Source organism: Tachyglossus aculeatus, chromosome X2, assembly GCF_015852505.1.
Source record: "Tachyglossus aculeatus isolate mTacAcu1 chromosome X2, mTacAcu1.pri, whole genome shotgun sequence".
NCBI classification, from domain to species: domain Eukaryota; kingdom Metazoa; phylum Chordata; class Mammalia; order Monotremata; family Tachyglossidae; genus Tachyglossus; species Tachyglossus aculeatus.
Window position 1 is genome coordinate 3,019,200 of NC_052100.1, and position 17,495 is coordinate 3,036,694.

The 17,495-nt window shown below is 45.8% G+C and overlaps 1 long non-coding RNA gene across 2 annotated transcripts; it reads right to left on the bottom strand.

Annotated features, from left to right (window-relative positions):
• Nucleotides 1-9,578: 9,578 nt before the first annotated feature.
• On the bottom strand, nt 9,579-16,601 carry LOC119949512. 2 transcript variants are annotated; one of them, XR_005457216.1, is made up of 4 exons: nt 16,489-16,601; nt 16,213-16,331; nt 15,937-16,055; nt 9,579-9,989 (listed from the first exon to the last, which is right to left on the bottom strand). It is a non-coding gene; the product is annotated as an uncharacterized LOC119949512 (long non-coding RNA). The 2 variants fall into 2 exon arrangements; XR_005457217.1 differs by lacking the exon at nt 9,579-9,989 and adding an exon at nt 15,702-15,779.
• Between the last annotated feature and the right edge of the window lie 894 nt (nt 16,602-17,495).

The window sequence follows — 17,495 nt, forward strand, 5'->3', positions numbered from 1 at the left end:
GCACTGTACTAAGCGCTTGAAGGATCCCAAGCCCCTCCCCTACCTGCAGTCCAGGGTTGGGGGGAGAAATCCTGGGGTCTCCTCTGGAAAATTGGGGATGCAGAACTCGGCTTTGGCCTTTTTTTCCCGGGACTGGGCTCTGCTTCCGGCCAGGAATGGGAGCGACTGGCGACCAAAAAGCAACACCTGGTCGGGGCGGAGTGGTCTAACGACCCCCTTCCCCTCCCTCCCTCTTCCTCCATCCTCCTCCTCCCCAAAAAAAGGGATCCTCCCATGCCCCAGGGAAAGCCACGGGCGGGGCCTTGCAAGGAGCCCTCAATCAATCAATCAATCAATCAATCGTATTTATTGAGCGCTTACTGTGTGCAGAGCACTGGGCTAAGCACTTGGGAAGTCCAAGATGGCAATCAATCAATCATCAATCGTATTTATTGAGCGCTTGCTGTGTGCAGAGCACTGGACTAAGCGCTTGGGAAGTCCAAGTTGGCAATCAATCAATCAATCGTATTTATTGAGCGCTTACTGTGTGCAGAGCACTGGACTAAGCGCTTGGGAAGTCCAAGTTGGCAATCAATCAATCAATCGTATTTATTGAGCACCTACTGTGTTCAGAGCACTGGGCTAAGCGCTTGGGAGGTCCAAGTTGGCAATCAATCAATCATCAATTGTATTTATTGAGCGCTTACTGTGTGCAGAGCACTGGGCTATGTGCTTGGGAAGTCCAAGTTGGCAATCAATCAATCGTATTTATTGAGCGGTTACTGTGTGCAGAGCACTGGACTAAGCGCGTGGGAAGTCCAAGTTGGCAATCAATCAATCGTATTTATTGAGCGCTTACTGTGTGCACAGCACTGGACTAAGCGCTTGGGAGGTCCAAGTTGGCAATCAATCATCAATCGTATTTATTGAGCGCTTACTGTGTGCAGAGCACTGGACTAAGGGCTTGGGAAGTCCAAGTTGGCAATCAATCAATCATCAATCGTATTTATTGAGCGCTTACTCTGTGCAGAGCACTGGACTAAGCGCTTGGGAAGCCCAAGTTGGCAACATCTAGAGACGGTCCCGACCCGACAGCGGGCTCACAGTCTAGAAGGGGGAGCCAGACAACAAAACATATTAACGAAATAAAATAAATAGAAGAAATATGCACAAGTAAAAGAAATAAATACTAATTCATTCCTTCAATCGTATTTATTGAGCGCTTACTGTGCGCAGAGCACTGTACTAAGTGTTTGGGAAGTCCAAGTTGGCAACGTCTAGAGACGGTCCCTCCCCAACAGTGGGCTCACAGTCTAGAAGGGGGAGACAGAGAACAAAACCAAACATATTAACAAAATAAAATAAATATGTACAAATAAAATGGAGTAATAAATACGTACAAACATATATGCAGGTGAACCCGAGTTGCACAGATTGGCCCCCGAGTTGGGCACGTCCGTGGCTCAGTGGAAAGAGCCCCGGCTTTGGAGTCAGAGGTCATGGGTTCAAATCCCGGCTCCGCCACTTTGTGTGCAGAGCACTGTACTAAGCGCTTGGGAAGTCCAAGTTGGCAACATCTAGAGACGGTCCCTACCCGACAGCGGGCTCACAGTCTAGAAGGGGGGGACAGAGAACAAAACCAAACATACTAACAAAATAAAATAAATAGAATAGATATGTACAAGTAAAATAAATAAATAGAATAATCAATCTGTACAAACATATATACAGGTGCTGTGGGGAGGGGAAGGAGGTAAGGCGGGGGGATGGAGAGGGGGACGAGGGGGAGAGAAAACAATGAGTGATATTTATTTAGTTTACTGTATTGCGAGCTCTAGGCTGTGAGCTTGTTAATAATAATAATAATAACAATAATAATAATAATAATGCCATTTATTAAGAGCTTACTATGTGCAAAGCACTGTTCTAAGCGCTGGGGAGGTTACAAGGTGATCAGGTTGTCCCCCGTGGGGCTCACAGTCTTCATTTTACAGATGAGGTAACAGGCACAGAAAAGTTAAATGACTTAATAGTGATAATAATGATGGCATTTGTTAAGCGCTTACTATGTGCAAAGCACTGTTCTAAGCGCTGGGAGGGATGCAATGTGATCAAGTTGCCCCACGTGGGGCTCACAGTCTTCATCCCCATTTTGACAGATGAGGTAACTGAGGCTCAGAGAAGTTAAGTGACTTGCCCAAAGTCACGCAGCTGGATTGGCAGAGCAGGGATTTGAACCCAAGACCTCTGACTCCAAAGCCTGTGCTCTTTCCACTGAGCCACACTGCTTCTCATTGTGGGCAGGGAATCATAATAATGACAATAATGGCATTTGTTAAGCGCTTACTATGTGCCAAGCACTGTACTAAGCACTTGGGGTGGATTCGAGCAAATCAGGTTGGACACAGTCCCTTGTCCCACGTGGGGCTCTGGTTCTCAACCCCCATTTTACAGATGAGGGAACCGAGGCACCAAGAAGTGAAGTGACTTGTCCAAGGCCACCCAGCAGACAAGTGGCAGAGCCAGAATTAGAACCCAAGACTTCTGACTCCCAGGGCCGTGCTCTATCCACTAGGATAAATGTTTCTGTTTTTATATTGTACTCTGCCAACCACTTAGTACAGTGCTCTCATTCAATCATATTTATTGAGCATTTAATAACAATAATAATAATAATAATAATGGCATTTATTAAGTGCTTACTATGTGCAAAGCACTGTTCTAAGCGCTGGGGAGGTTACAAGGTGATCAGGTTGTCCCACAGGGGGCTCACAGTCTTCATCCCCATTTTCCAGATGAGGTAACTGAGGCCCAGAGAAGTTAAGTGCTTGCCCAAAGTCACACAGCGGACAATTGGCGGAGCGGGAATTTGAACCCATGACCTCTGACTCCAAAGCCCATGCTCTTTCCACTGAGCCACGCTGCTTCTGCAAGCATTTGGGAGAGTAAAATACAACAATAAACAGACTTATTCCCTGCCCATTATGAGCTTAGGGAAGCAGCGTGGCTCAGTGGAAAGAGACCGGGCTTTGGAGTCAGAGGTCATGGGTTCGAATCCTGGCTCTGCCACATATCAGCTGTGTGACTTTGGGCAAATCACTTAACTTCTCTGTGCCTCAGTTTCTTTGTCTGTAAAATGGGGGTTAAGACTGTGAGCCTCATTGAGGGACAACCTGCTTACCTTGTATCTACCCCAGTGCTTAGAACAGTGCTCGGCACATGGTAAGCGCTTAAGAAATACCATCATTATTATTACCAGCGCTTAGAACAGTGCCCAGCGCTTAGAACAGTGCCCAATCAATGAATCGTATTGAGCGCTTACTGTGTGCAGAGCACTGTACTAAGCGCTTGGGAAGTACAAGTTGGCAACATATAGAGACAGTCCGTACCCAACAGTGGGCTCACAGTCTAAGCCCAGCACTTAGAACAGTGCTTTGCACATAGTAAGCGCTTAATAAATGCCATCATTATTATTACTTAGGAGGGTACACGACATACATATGTCTTAAGCATATACATGCACCTGTATATATGTCTATGTACGTATTTATTACTCTATTTTATTTGTATATATTTATTCTACTTATTTTATCTTGTTAATCTGTTTTGTTTTGTTCTCTGTCTCCCCCTTCTAGACTGTGAGCCCGCTGTTGGGTAGGGACCGTCTCTCTATGTTGCCGACTTGGACTTCCCAAGCGCTTAGTCCAGTGCTCTGCACACAGTAAGCGCTCAATAAATACGATTGATTGATTGATTGATTGATTGATTGATTGATTGATTGATGATTGTCTGATCCAAGGGAATCTGAGGCCGGGGATTGTTCGTTTTGACCTCTAACCCCCAACCCGAGATGGGGGAGGGTGCCGCCACCTGCTGGACATTGGCGGGGTTGCGCGTCACTGCGTCTCCTTGTCCGGCCCTCCTCCATTCATCATTCATTCATTCAATCGTATCCTCTATATGTAGCCGACTTGGACTTCCCAAGCGCTTAGTACAGTGCTCTGTACACAGTAAGCGCTCAATAAATACGATTGAATGAATGAATATGACTGCGAGCCGGGGACTGTGTCCCCTTCTAGACTGTGAGCCCACTGTTGGGTAGGGACCGTCTCTAGATGTTGCCAACTTGGACTTCCCAAGCGCTTAGTACAGTGCTCTGCACATAGTAAGCGCTCAATAAATACGATTGAATGAATGAATGACTGAATATGACTGCAAGCCAGGGACTGTGAGCCCCCTTCTTATTACTGTGGGACTGTGTCCCCTTCCAGACTGTGAGCCCACTGTTAGGTAGGGACCGTCTCTAGATGTTGCCAACTTGGACTTCCCAAGCGCTTAGTACAGTGCTCTGCACACAGTAAGCGCTCAATAAATACGATTGAATGAATGAATGAATGCATATGACTGCGGGCCAGGGACTGTGTCCCCTTCTAGACTGTGAGCCCACTGTTAGGTAGGGACTGTCTCTAGATGTTGCCAACTTGGACTTCCCAAGCGCTTAGTACAGTGCTCTGCACACAGTAAGCGCTCAATAAATACGAATGAATGAATGACTCTGAATAATAATAATGATAATGGCATTTATTAAGTGCTTACTATGTGCAAAGCACTGTTCTAAGCGCTGGGGAGGTTACAAAGTGACCAGGTTGTCCCATGGGGGGCTCACAGACTTAATCCCCATTTTACAGATGAGGTAACTGAGGCCCAGAGAAGTGAAGTGACTTGCCCAAAGTCACACAGCTGACAGCTGGTAGACCTGGGATTTGAACCCATGACCTCCGACTCCAAAGCCCAGGCTCTTTCCATTGAACCACACTGCTTCTCAATACTAGGAATAGAAGCGCAGCCCAAGCTGCTTCCGAGAGGTTGTGTGGAGTGGAGGGATTCTCCCCCATTTTACAGAGGAAACTGAGACCCAGAGAGGTTGAGCGACTTGCCCTGGGTCACCCGGAATTAGAACCCAAGATGTTGTGCTCTTTCTACCAGATCAGCAGAAGCATGGCTCAGTGGAAAGAGCCCGGGCTTTGAAGTCAGAGGTCGTGGGTTCAAATCCTGGCTCCGCCAATTGTCAGCTGTGGGACTTTGGGCAAGTCGCTTCACTTCTCTGGGCCTCAGTTCCTTCATCTGTAAAATGGGGGTGAAGATGGTGAGCCCCCCGTGGGACAACCTGAGCACCTTGTCATTCATTCATTCATTCAATCGTATTTATTGAGCGCTTACTGTGTGCAGAGCACTGGACTAAGCGCTTGGGAAGTCCAAGTTGGCAACATCTAGAGACGGTCCCTACCCAACAGCGGGCTCACAGTCTAGTAGGGGGAGACTGAGAACAAAACAAAATATATTAACAGAATAAAATAAATAGAATAAATAGGTACAAGTAAAATAAATACATAAATAGAATAATATTTACATTTTACCGATGAGGTAACTGAGGTACCATAACGCCACTGGTCCTAAAATAATTGAATAAACGTACAACGGACTACATCAAAAAACAACTTCACTCGGATGATAGTCTAAAAACTCTGAAAACCACTTGCCACCTCTCCAGTGCTTAGAACAGTGCTTCGCACGTAGTAAGCGCTTAATAAACGCTATCGTTATTATTATTATTATTATTATTAGATCAGACCCCCTCCCTCCACGGGCGGTATCGGGATGGAGTCGTGGTCTGATCATCATCATCATCATCATCGATCGTATTTATTGAGCGCTTACTATGTGCAGAGCACTATACTCAGCGCTTGGGAAGTACAAAGTGGCAACACATAGAGACAGTCCCTACCCAACAGTGGGCTCACAGTCTAAATACATATATATATACATATATATATACACACACATATATACACATATATACACACACATATATGTATATACATATATACACATATATATGTATATATGTATATATGTACATGTATACATATATATGTAGATGTGTGTGTATATATATACACACACATCTACATATATACACACACATATATATATGCATATATATACACATATATATGTATATATATGTACATGTATACATATATATGTATATGTGTGTATATATATACACACATATACATATATATACACACATATATATGCATATATATACACATATATATGTATATATATATATATGTATATTGAGAAGGGGGTGGCAAGGAGGAGAAGGGGGTCTCAGCTCTCCAGCCGCTCCGGCCCCCCCGGGGCCTGCCTCCCGCCGTCTGCCCGCCTTTAGGGACCACCCGATGGTGGACCCCCGAGCACAGCGCTTCCCACCGAGCCTGGAGACGGTTGCTAAGAGACCGGTTCCCGGGGGAACCATCGGCCGCCCGGCCACAGACACACACGTGTGTATGTGTCTGTGTGTGCATGCGTGTGGATCACACCGGATTTATCACTGGGGGGTTCGGGGAGGATGGCGGGGAAAGCTAGGGGGATGGGGAAGTAGGCCGGGAGTCACCTCCCTTTCAAGGTGTGTGCGTGCAATTATTATTAAGCAGGATAATAATAACAATAGTGTGGTATTTGATAAGTGTTTACTATATTAAACACTAGGGTAGATAGGCGATCATCTGGTCCTGCATATATGTATATATGTTTGTACATATTTATTACTCTATTTTACTTGTCCATAGCTAGTCTATTTATTTTCTTTTGTTAGCATGTTTGGTTTCGTTCTCTGTCTCCCCCTTTTAGACTGTGACCCCGCTGTTGGGTAGGGACTGTCTCTAGATGTTGCCAATTTGTACTTCCCAAGCGCTTAGTACAGTGCTCTGCACATAGTAAGCGCTCAATAAATACAATTGATGATGATGATGATGATATGTATATATGTTTGTACATATTTATTACTCTATTTTATTTGTCCATATCTAGTCTATTTTCTTTTGTTAGTATGTTTGGTTTCGTTCTCTGTCTCCCCCTTTTAGACTGTGAGCCCACTGTTGGGTAGGGACCGTCTCTAGATGTTGCCAATTTGGACTTCCCAAGCGCTTACTACAGTGCTCTGCACACAGTAAGCGCTCAATAAATACGATTGATGATGATGATGGTGATGATGATGGTCCCCCACGGGGCTCCCAGTGTCTAAGAAGGAGGGAGAACAGATACTGAATCCCCATTTTGCAGATGAGGGGACTGAGGCACAGAGCGAAGTGATGTTTTGTGGGGGCGGGGGGGTGACCTTGAGCAAGTCATTTCACTTCTCTGGGCCTGGTGGATCGAGCACGGGCCTAGGCATCAGAGGGACCGTCTCTATATGTTGCCAACGTGGACTTCCCAAGCGCTTAGTACAGTGCTCTGCACACAGTAAGCGCTCAATAAATACGATTGAATGAATGAATGGAATTTTATTTATTTCTATTGATGTCTGTCTCCCCCCACTTAGACTGTGAGCTCGTTGTGGGCAGGGACGGTCACTGGTTATTGTTGTTTTGTACTTTCCCAGGTGCTTAGTATACTGCACCTGGGAAATCCCCAGTTTGCATTTCACTTCTCTGGGCCTCGGTTACTTCATCTGTAAAATGGGGATTAAGACTGTGAGCCCTACTTGGGATACCGACTGTATCCAACCTGATTATCTCGTATCTAATCCCCGTCCTACCTCCTTCCCCTCCCCAAATCACCTGTGTATATGTTGGTACAGATTTATTACTCTATTTATTTTCCTTGTGCATATTTACTATTCTATTTATTTTGTTAATGATGTGCGTTTAGCTTTATATCTATTTGTTCTGACGACTTGACACCTGTCTCCATGTTTTGTTTTGTCGTCTGTCTCCCCCTTCTAGACTGTGAGCCCGTTGTTGGGTGGGGACCGTCTCTATGTGTTGCCAACTTGGACTTCCCAAGCGTTTAGCACACAGTAAGCGCTCAATAAATACGACTGAATGAATGAATGAATGAATGAACTTCCCAAGGGTTTAGTACAGTGCTCTGCACACAGTAAGTGCTCAATAAATATGATTGAATGAATGAATGAATGAATCTCCCCCAGTGCCTGGCACATAGTGAGTGCTTTACAAATACCATTAAAAACAAACCGGGTGCTCAATAAACGCTACTACTAGTAGTACTTGAGAAGCAGCGTGGTTCAGTGGAAAGAGCCCGGGCTTTGGAGTCAGAGGTCATGGGTTCGAATCCCGACTCTGTCACATGTCTGCCGTGTGGCCTTGGGCAAGTCACTTCACTTCTCTGAGCCTCAGTTACCTCATCTGTAAAATGGGGATGAAGACTGTGAGCCCCACGTGGGACAACTTGATCACCTTGTATCCCCCCCAGCGCTTAGAACAGTGCTCTGCACATAGTAAGCACTTACCAAATGCCATCATTATTATTACTATTATTATTATTATTAAGTGACTTGCCTAAAGTCATACAGCTGACAAGCGGTGGGGCCGGAATTAAACCCACGACCTCCTACTTGCTTTGCACATAGTAAGCGCTTAATAAATGCCATTATTATTATTATTCTTCTCTGTGCCTCAGTTCCCTCAATTGTAAAATGGGGATTGACTGTGAGCCCCACGTGGGACAACTTGATCACCTTGTATCCCCCCCCGGCGCTTAGAACAGTGCTCTGCACATAGTAAGCGCTTAACAAATGCCATTATTATTATGATGATGATGATTAGTACTTACTGAGCATCTACTGAGTGCAAAGCACTGCTAAGCAAGGCGTACGTTTCCTTCCCTCAAGGAGCTTATGTCCTAATGGGAAAAACGAATTTGCAAAATTATTATCAATTGTAGTAAGAGAAAGGACAAGGAGCAAATTGGAGGATGAGTGAATCCGCCAGGGTGAGATATCAGAATAAATAATTGGATGTGTGAGTAAATATACCAAAGGGCTGAGATGGGACTTAGATGCCACTAACAGTCAATCAGTGCTATTTATTGAGCTCTTACCGTGTGCAGAGCACCGTTCTAAGCACTTGGGAGAGGACAATATAATAGAGTTAGTAGACAGCCTAGTCGGGGAGACAGACTTTAAAAATAAATTTCAGGTAGGTGAAGTGGCAGAGCATAAGAAAAGCAGTGTGTGCTGGGAGCCACCTCTCTTTCAAGGTACATGTGCAATTATTATTAAGCATGATAATAATAATAATAATAATGCGGTATTTGATAAGTGTTTACTATGTGTCAAGCACTGGGGTAGATAGGAGATCATCTGGTCCCCCCCCCCCCCGGGGGATCACAGTGTCTAAGAAGGAGGGAGAACTTCCAACTTGTACTTCCCAAGCACTTAGTACAGTGCTCTGCACACAGTAAGCACTCAATAAATACAACATTGATTGATTGAATGAGAACGGCGCTTAGCACACAGTAAGCACTTAAGAAATACTATCATCATCATCAACAGGTACTGAATCCCCATTTTGCAGATGAGGGGACTGAGGAACAGAGCGAAGTGATGTTGTGTGTGGGCTGGGGGGGGTGACCTTGAGCAAGTCATTTCACTTCTCTGGGCCCGGTGGATAGAGCACAGGCCTAGGAATCAGAGGGAGCAGCTCTATATGTTGCCAACTTGTACTTCCCAAGCGCTTAGTCCAGTGCTCTGCACATAGTGAGCGCTCAATAAATACGATTGATGATGATGATGATGATGATACGACTGAATGAATGAATGGATGAACCCAGGGCCTGAGCAGTTGATGGGGTCGGGGCAGAGCCGAGGGGCTTGGGGAGTGGGGGAGACGGCTGTGGGGCGAGAATGGAGGGGTGCCAGGCCCCCGGTTGTCTTGGGGATCGAGGCCGTCAGCCGGGAGGCGGCAATTAAGTGAGTTATCGATCGCCCAGCGGCTGTCTGAGGAGCCGGGAGACGAGATCGATGGAGAGAGGAGCGTTCGGTTCCGATTACTAAGTAGCTCCAACTGGGGGTGGGCTTCTTGCAGGGGGGGCTGCCTTCTCCGGGAAATCCGAGGAGGGAGGACCGCCAGGCCCCAAGAAGATGTGGGGCTCCCCCAGGCCTCATGCTGCCCCTCTGCTCCGTGGTGGCAGGGCCGGACCTATAAATAATAATAATAATAATGATAATAACAATAATGATGGCATTTGTTAAGCGCTTACTATGTGCCAAGCACTTTCCTAAGCACTGGGGTCCTCAGGTTGTCCCACTCCCCGTCCCACGTTATTTTAATTAGTTTACAGATATTATTTCACAATATTATATGAGCCCACTGTTGGGTAGGGACTGTCTCTATGTGTTGCCAATCTGTACTTCCCAAGCGCTTAGTCCAGTGCTCTGCACATAGTAAGCGCTCAATAAATGCGATTGATGATGATGATGATGATTTTACAGATAATAAAGGTGTGGAGACTTGCCCGCAGTCACACAGCTGATGACGATAATACTACTAATGGCATTTATTAAGCACTTACTATGTGCCAAGCACTGTTCTAAGCGCTGGGGAGGGTACAAGGGGGATCAGGTTGTCCGTCGGAGGGCTCACGGTCATTCATTCATTCAATCGTATTTATTGAGCGCTTACTGTGTGCAGGGCACTGTACTAAGCACTTGGGAAGTGCAAGCTGGCAACCTAGAGAGACGGTCCCTATCCAACAGCGGGCTCACAGTCTTAATCCCCATTTTGCAGATGAGGTAACTGAGGCCCAGAGAAGTTCACTCAATCATTCAATCATTCATTCATTCAATCAATCGTATTTATTGAGAGCTTACTGTGTGCAGAGCACTGTACTAAGCGCTTGGGAAGTACAAGTTGGCAACATCTAGAGACGGTCCCTACCCAACAGCGGGCTCACAGTCTTAATCCCCATTTTACAGATGAGGTAACTGAGGCCCAGAGAAGTTCATTCATTCATTCAGTCAGTCAATCGTATTTATTGAGCACTTACTGTGTGCAGAGCACTGTACTAAGCGCTTGGGAAGTACAAGTTGGCAACATCTAGAGACGGTCCCTACCCAACAGCGGGCTCACAGTCTTAATCCCCATTTTACAGATGAGGTAACTGAGGCCCAGAGAAGTTCATTCATTCATTCAGTCAGTCAATCGTATTTATTGAGCACTTACTGTGTGCAGAGCACTGTACTAAGCGCTTGGGAAGTACAAGTTGGCAACATCTAGAGACGGTCCCTACCCAACAGCAGGCTCACAGTCTTAATCCCCATTTTACAGATGAGGTAACTGAGGCCCAGAGAAGTTCATTCATTCATTCAGTCAGTCAATCGTATTTATTGAGCACTTACTGTGTGCAGAGCACTGTACTTAGCGCTTGGGAAGTACAAGTTGGCAACAGTGACTTGCCCAAAGTCACATAGCTGACAATTGGCGGAGCCGGGGTTTGAACCCCTGATCTCTGACGCTAAAACCCGGGCTTTTTCCACTGAGCCACGCTGCTTCTCTAATAATTCTGCTTCTGATAAGTGGCAGAATCAGGATTAGAACCCACAACCTTCGACTCCCAAGCCCGTATTCTTGCCACTAAGCCACGTCTGGGTGTGTGTGTGGGGGTCCCCCCTGCTGCCTCCCCCTGGGTGGCCCCCAGGCTGATCACTCAGGGATTTCAGGGGGCTATTGAAACCCTCAGAAAGGGGCAGACCTCTGGCACGTATCAATCAATCAATCGTATTTATTGAGCGCTTACTGTGTGCAGAGCACTGTACTAAGCGCTTGGGAGGTACAAGTTGGCAACATATAGAGACGGTCCCTACCCAACAGTGGGCTCACAGTCTAGAAGATACTCTCTCACGTATCTGAGAGAGATGAGCTGGTGGGAGGTTTCTGCCTTTTGCTGGATGGCAAAATGCGGCCCCCTCCCCACCTAGAGACCCCAACCCCTTCCCCCCTAAATAATAATAATAATAATGGTATTTGTTAAGCGCTTACTATGTGCAAAGCACTGTTCTAAGCACTGGGGGGGACACAAGGTGATCAGGTTGTCCCACGTGGGGCTCACAGTCTTCATCCCCGTTTTACAGATGAGGGAACTGAGGCCCAGAGAAGTGAAGTGACTTGCCCAACGTCACACAGCAGACAAGTGGGGGATCCGGGATTAGAACCCGTGACCTCCCAGGCCCGGGCTCTATCCCCATTTTATAGATGAGGGAACTGAGGGAACTAGTTATTTTGTACATAATAATAATGGCATTTATTAAGCACTTACTATTTGCAAAGCACTGTTCTAATTGCTGGGAAGGTGACGAGGTGATCAGCTTGTCCCACGGGGAGGCTCACAGCCTTAAGCCCCATTTTACAGATGAGGGAACTGAGGCCCAGAGAAGTGAAGTGACTTGCCCAACGTCACACAGCTGACAGAACCCCCTCCTTCCTCTCCCCCTCCTCCCCCTCCCCATCCCCCCGACCTTACCTCCTTCCCCTCCCCACAACACCCGTATAGATGTATATATGTTTGTACTGATTGATTACTCTATTTATTTATTTCATTTGTACATATTTATTCTATTTATTTTATTTTGTTAATACGCTTTGTTCTGTCGTCCGCCTCCCCCTTCTAGCCTGTGAGCCCGCTGTTGGGTCGGGACCGTCTCTAGATGTTGCCAACTTGGGACTTCCCAAGCGCAAACCACTGTACTAAGCGCTTGGGAGAGTGCACCGCTGACTTGTAATAATAATAATAATGATGATGGTGGCATTTATCAAGCGCTTGCTATGTGCAAAGCACTGTAATAATAATAGTAATGATGATGATGGCATTTATTAAGCGCTTGCTATGTGCAAAGCACTGTGATAATAATAATGATGATGATGATGATGGCATTTATTAAGCGCTCTGCACACAGTAAGCGCTCAATATATACAATTGATTGATTGATTGATAGACTTGTGAGCCCACTGTTGGGTCGGGACCGTCTCTAGGTGTTGCCAACTTGGGGCTTCCCAAGCGCTTAGTCCAGTGCTCTGCCCACAGTAAGCGCTCAATAAATACGACTGGTTGATTGAATGAGTGAATGAATAAATACGATTGAATAAATGAATGAATGACCAGAGGGGGTCAGGGGTCAGGGGTTGACCCCGTGACCTCCCCCCCCCACGACCGACACAGCGGAATTGGAGTTTGGCCGCCAGGGGGCGCCCACGCCACCCCCACCGAATGTCTGTCTAATACAGCGCTTAAATCATCAATCGTATTTATTGAGCGCTTACTATGTGCAGAGCACTGTACTAAGCGCTTTGCACGTAGTAAGCGCTTCACAAATACCATTATTATTATTCCCTTTCGATCCGTAGTTCTTGAGCGCTTACGGCGCGCAAACCACTGCACTAAGCGCTTGGGAGAGTGCACCGCCGACTTGTAATAATAATGATGATGGTGGCATTTATCAAGCACTTGCTATGTGCAAAGCACTGTAATAATAATAATGATAATGATGATGGCATTTATTAAGCGCTTGCTATGTGCAAAGCACTGTAATAATAATAATAATGATGATGATGATGGCATGTATTAAGCGCTTGCTATGTGCAAAGCACTGTAATAATAATAATGATGATGATGATGATGGTATTTATTAAGCGCTTGCTATGGCAAAGCACTGTAATAATAATAATGATGATGATGATGATGGCATTTATCAAGCGCTTGCTATGTGCAAAGCACTGTAATAATGATAATAATAATGATGATGGCATTTATTAAGCGCTTGCTATGTGCAAAGCACTGTAATAATAATAATGATGATGATGATGATGGCATTTATTAAGTGCTTGCTATGTGCAAAGCACTGTAATAATAATAATGATGATGATGGCACTTATTAAGCGCTTGCTATGTGCAAAGCACTGTAATAATAATAATGATGATGACGATGATGATGGCATTTATTAAGCGCTTGCTATGTGCAAAGCACTGTAATAATAATAATAATGATGATGATGGCATTTATTAAGCGCTTGCTATGTGCAAAGCACTGTAATAATAATAATAATAATAATGATGATGATGATGATGGCATTTATTAAGCGCCTGCTATGTGCCAAGCACTGTTCTAAGCGCTGGGAGGTTACAAGGTAATCAGGTTGTCCCATCTGGGGCTCACAGTCTTCATCCCCATTTTACGGATGAGGGAACTGAGGCCCAGAGAAGTGAAGTGAGGTGCCCAAAGTCACCCAGCTGACAAGTGGGGGAGTAGGGATCTGAACCCGTGACCTCGGACTCCAAAGCCCGGGCTCTTTCCACTGAGCGACGCTGCCTCTCGGGTAGGGACTGTCTCTATATGTTGCCAACTTGTACTTCCCAAGCGCTTAGTACAGTGCTCTGCACACAGTAAGCGCTCAATAAATACGATTGATTGATTGATTCTCCACTGAGCCACGTGTACTTCTCAAGCGCTTAGTACAGTGCTCTGCACACAGTAAGCACTCAATAAATACGATTGAATGAATGAATGAACAACCAACACACAGGCACATTCCTGCCCACCACGACCTAACGGTCTAGAGGGGGAGACAGACATTAAGAGAAATAAATCAATAGATTAAATAAATAAATACTAATAATGGCATTTGTTAAGCGCTTACCATGTGCCAAGCACTGTTCTAAGCGCTGGGGGAGACACAAGGTAATCAGGGTGTCCCACGTTGGGCTCACGGTCTTCATCCCCATTTTACAGATGAGGTCACTGAGGCACAGAGAAGTTAAGTCGTGACTTACTGGAAAGAGCCCGGGCTTGGGAGTCAGAGGTCGTGGGTTCTAATTCTGACTCCGCCACTTGTCAGCTGTGTGACTTCGGGCAAGTCACTTCACTTCTCTGGGCCTCAGTTCCCTCATCTGTAAAATGGGGATGAAGACTGTGAGCCCCACGTGGGACACCCTGATTACCTTGTACAAGGGCTTAGAACAGTGCTTGGCACATAGTAAGCGCTTACCAAATGCCATTATTATTATTATTATTATTATTATTGTTAAGTGACTTGTCTAAAGTCATTCAGCTGACAAGTGGTGGAGCCGGAATTCTGCCAATTGTCAGCTGTGTGACTTTGGGCAAGTCACTTCACTTCTCTGGGCCTCAGTTACCTCATCTGGAAAATGGGGATTAAGACCATAAGCCCACCGTGGCACAACCCGATCACCCTGTATTCTCCACAGCGCTTAGAACAGTGCTCTGCATATAGTAAGCGCTTAACAAACGCCATTATTAGAGAAGCAGCGTGGCTCAGTGGAAAGAGCACCGGCTGTGGAGTCAGAGGTCATGGGTTCAAATCCCGGCTCCGCCACTTGTCAGCTGGGTGACTTTGGGCAAGTCGCTTCACTTCTCTGGGCCTCAGTTCCCTCATCTGAAAAATGGGGATGAAGACTGTGAGCCCCACGTGGGACACCCTGATTACCTTGTATCTCCCCCGCGCTTAGAACAGTGCTTGGCACATAGTAAGCGCTTACCAAATGCCATCATTATTATTATTATTATTAAGTGACTTGCCTAAAGTCATACGGCTGACAAGCGGTGGGGCCGGAATTAGAACCCACGACCTCCGACTCCCAAGCCCGGGCTTTTTCCACTCAACCGCGCTGCTCGAAGCCCTTATCCCAGTGCTTAGAACGGTGTCTTGCACACAGATTGTAAAATGTCTGTAAAATGGGGATTTTATGGTCTGTGTCCAACCTGATTTGCTTGTATCCAACCCAGCGCTTAGTACAATGCCTGGCAAATAGTAAGCGCTTAACAAACACCATTATTATTATTGTTATTCTTATTATTATTACCTGGAAATGAGGATCACAGCCCTCCCTGGAACCCAGGAGTCCGGACATCTTCCCCAAGGAACGGCTGTGTGACTTTGGACAAGTCACTTCACTTCTCTGTGCCTCTGTTCCCTCATCTGTAAAATGGGGATTGAGACAGTGAGCCCCACGCGGGACGGGGTCCGTGTCCAACCTGATTTGCTTGTATCCAACCCAGCGCTTAGTACAATGCCTGGCAAATAGTAAGCGCTTAACAAACACCATTATTATTGTTGTTATTCTTATTCTTATTACCTGGAAATGAGGTAGGATCACAGCACCCCCAGGAACCCAGGAGTCCGACATCTTCCCCAAGGAACGGCTGTGTGACTTTGGACAAGTCATTTCACTTCTCTGTGCCTCTGTTCCCTCATCTGTAAAATGGGGATTGAGACAGTGAGCCCCACGCGGGACGGGGTCCGTGTCCAACCTGATTTGCTTGTATCCAACCCAGCGCTTAGTACAATGCCTGGCAAATAGTAAGCGCTTAACAAACACCATTATTATTATTGTTATTCTTATTCTTATTACCTGGAAATGAGGTAGGATCACAGCACCCCCAGGAACCCAGGAGTCCGACATCTTCCCCAAGGAACGGCTGTGTGACTTTGGACAAGTCATTTCACTTCTCTGTGCCTCTGTTCCCTCATCTGTAAAATGGGGATTGAGACAGTGAGCCCCACGCGGGACGGGGTCCGTGTCCAACCTGATTTGCTTGTATCCAACCCAGCGCTTAGTACAATGCCTGGCAAATAGTAAGCGCTTAACGAACACCATTATTATTATTGTTATTCTTATTATTATTACCTGGAAATGAGGTAGGATCACAGCACCCCCAGGAACCCAGGAGTCCGACATCTTCCCCAAGGAACGGCTGTGTGACTTTGGGCAAGTCGCTTCACTTCTCTGTGCCTCAGTTGCCTCATCTGTAAAATGGGGATTAAGACTGTGAGCCCCACTTGGGACAACTTGATCACCTTGTATCCTCCCCAGCGCTTAGTAAGCGCTTAACAAATACCAAAATTATTATTATTGCGGTGTGACCACTAGATTGCAAGCTCCAAGAGAGCTATCTACCGGCTCTATTGTACTGAATCAATCAATTGTGTATATTGAGCACTTACTGTATGCAGAGCTCTGTACTAAGAGCTTCTCTGGGCCTCAGTTCCCTCATCTGTCAAATGGGGATGAAGACTGTAAGCCCCCCGTGGGACAACCTGATCACTTTGCAACCTCCCCAGCGCTTAGAACAGTGCTTTGCACATAGTAAGCGCTTAATAAATGCCATTATTATTATTATTATTATTACAACAGAGCAATAGACGGACACATTCCCTGCCCACCGTGGCCTTACAGTCTAGAGGGGGAAGATTAACGTTAATCATCATCAATCGCATTTATTGAGCGCTTACTATATGCGGAGCACTGTACTAAGCGCTTGGGAAGTACAAATTGGCAACATATAGAGACAGTCCCTACCCAACAGTGGGCTCACAGTCTAAAAGATAATATAATATAAAATATTATATAAAAATTATATATATTATATATTATAAAAATTATATTATATAAAAGTTAATATAAATATATTACAGATATGGACATAAGTTCAGCGCTTAGAACAGTGCTTTGCACATAGTAAGCGCTTAATTAGTGCCATTATTATAAGTACTGTGGGGCTGGGAGGGGGGATGAAGAAAGGGAAAGTCAGGGCGACGCAGAAGGGAGTGAGAGAAGAGGAAAGGAGGGCTTTGTCGGGAGGAGGAGGAGGAGATGGGCCTTCAGTAAGTCTTTGAAGGTGGGGAGAGTCATGC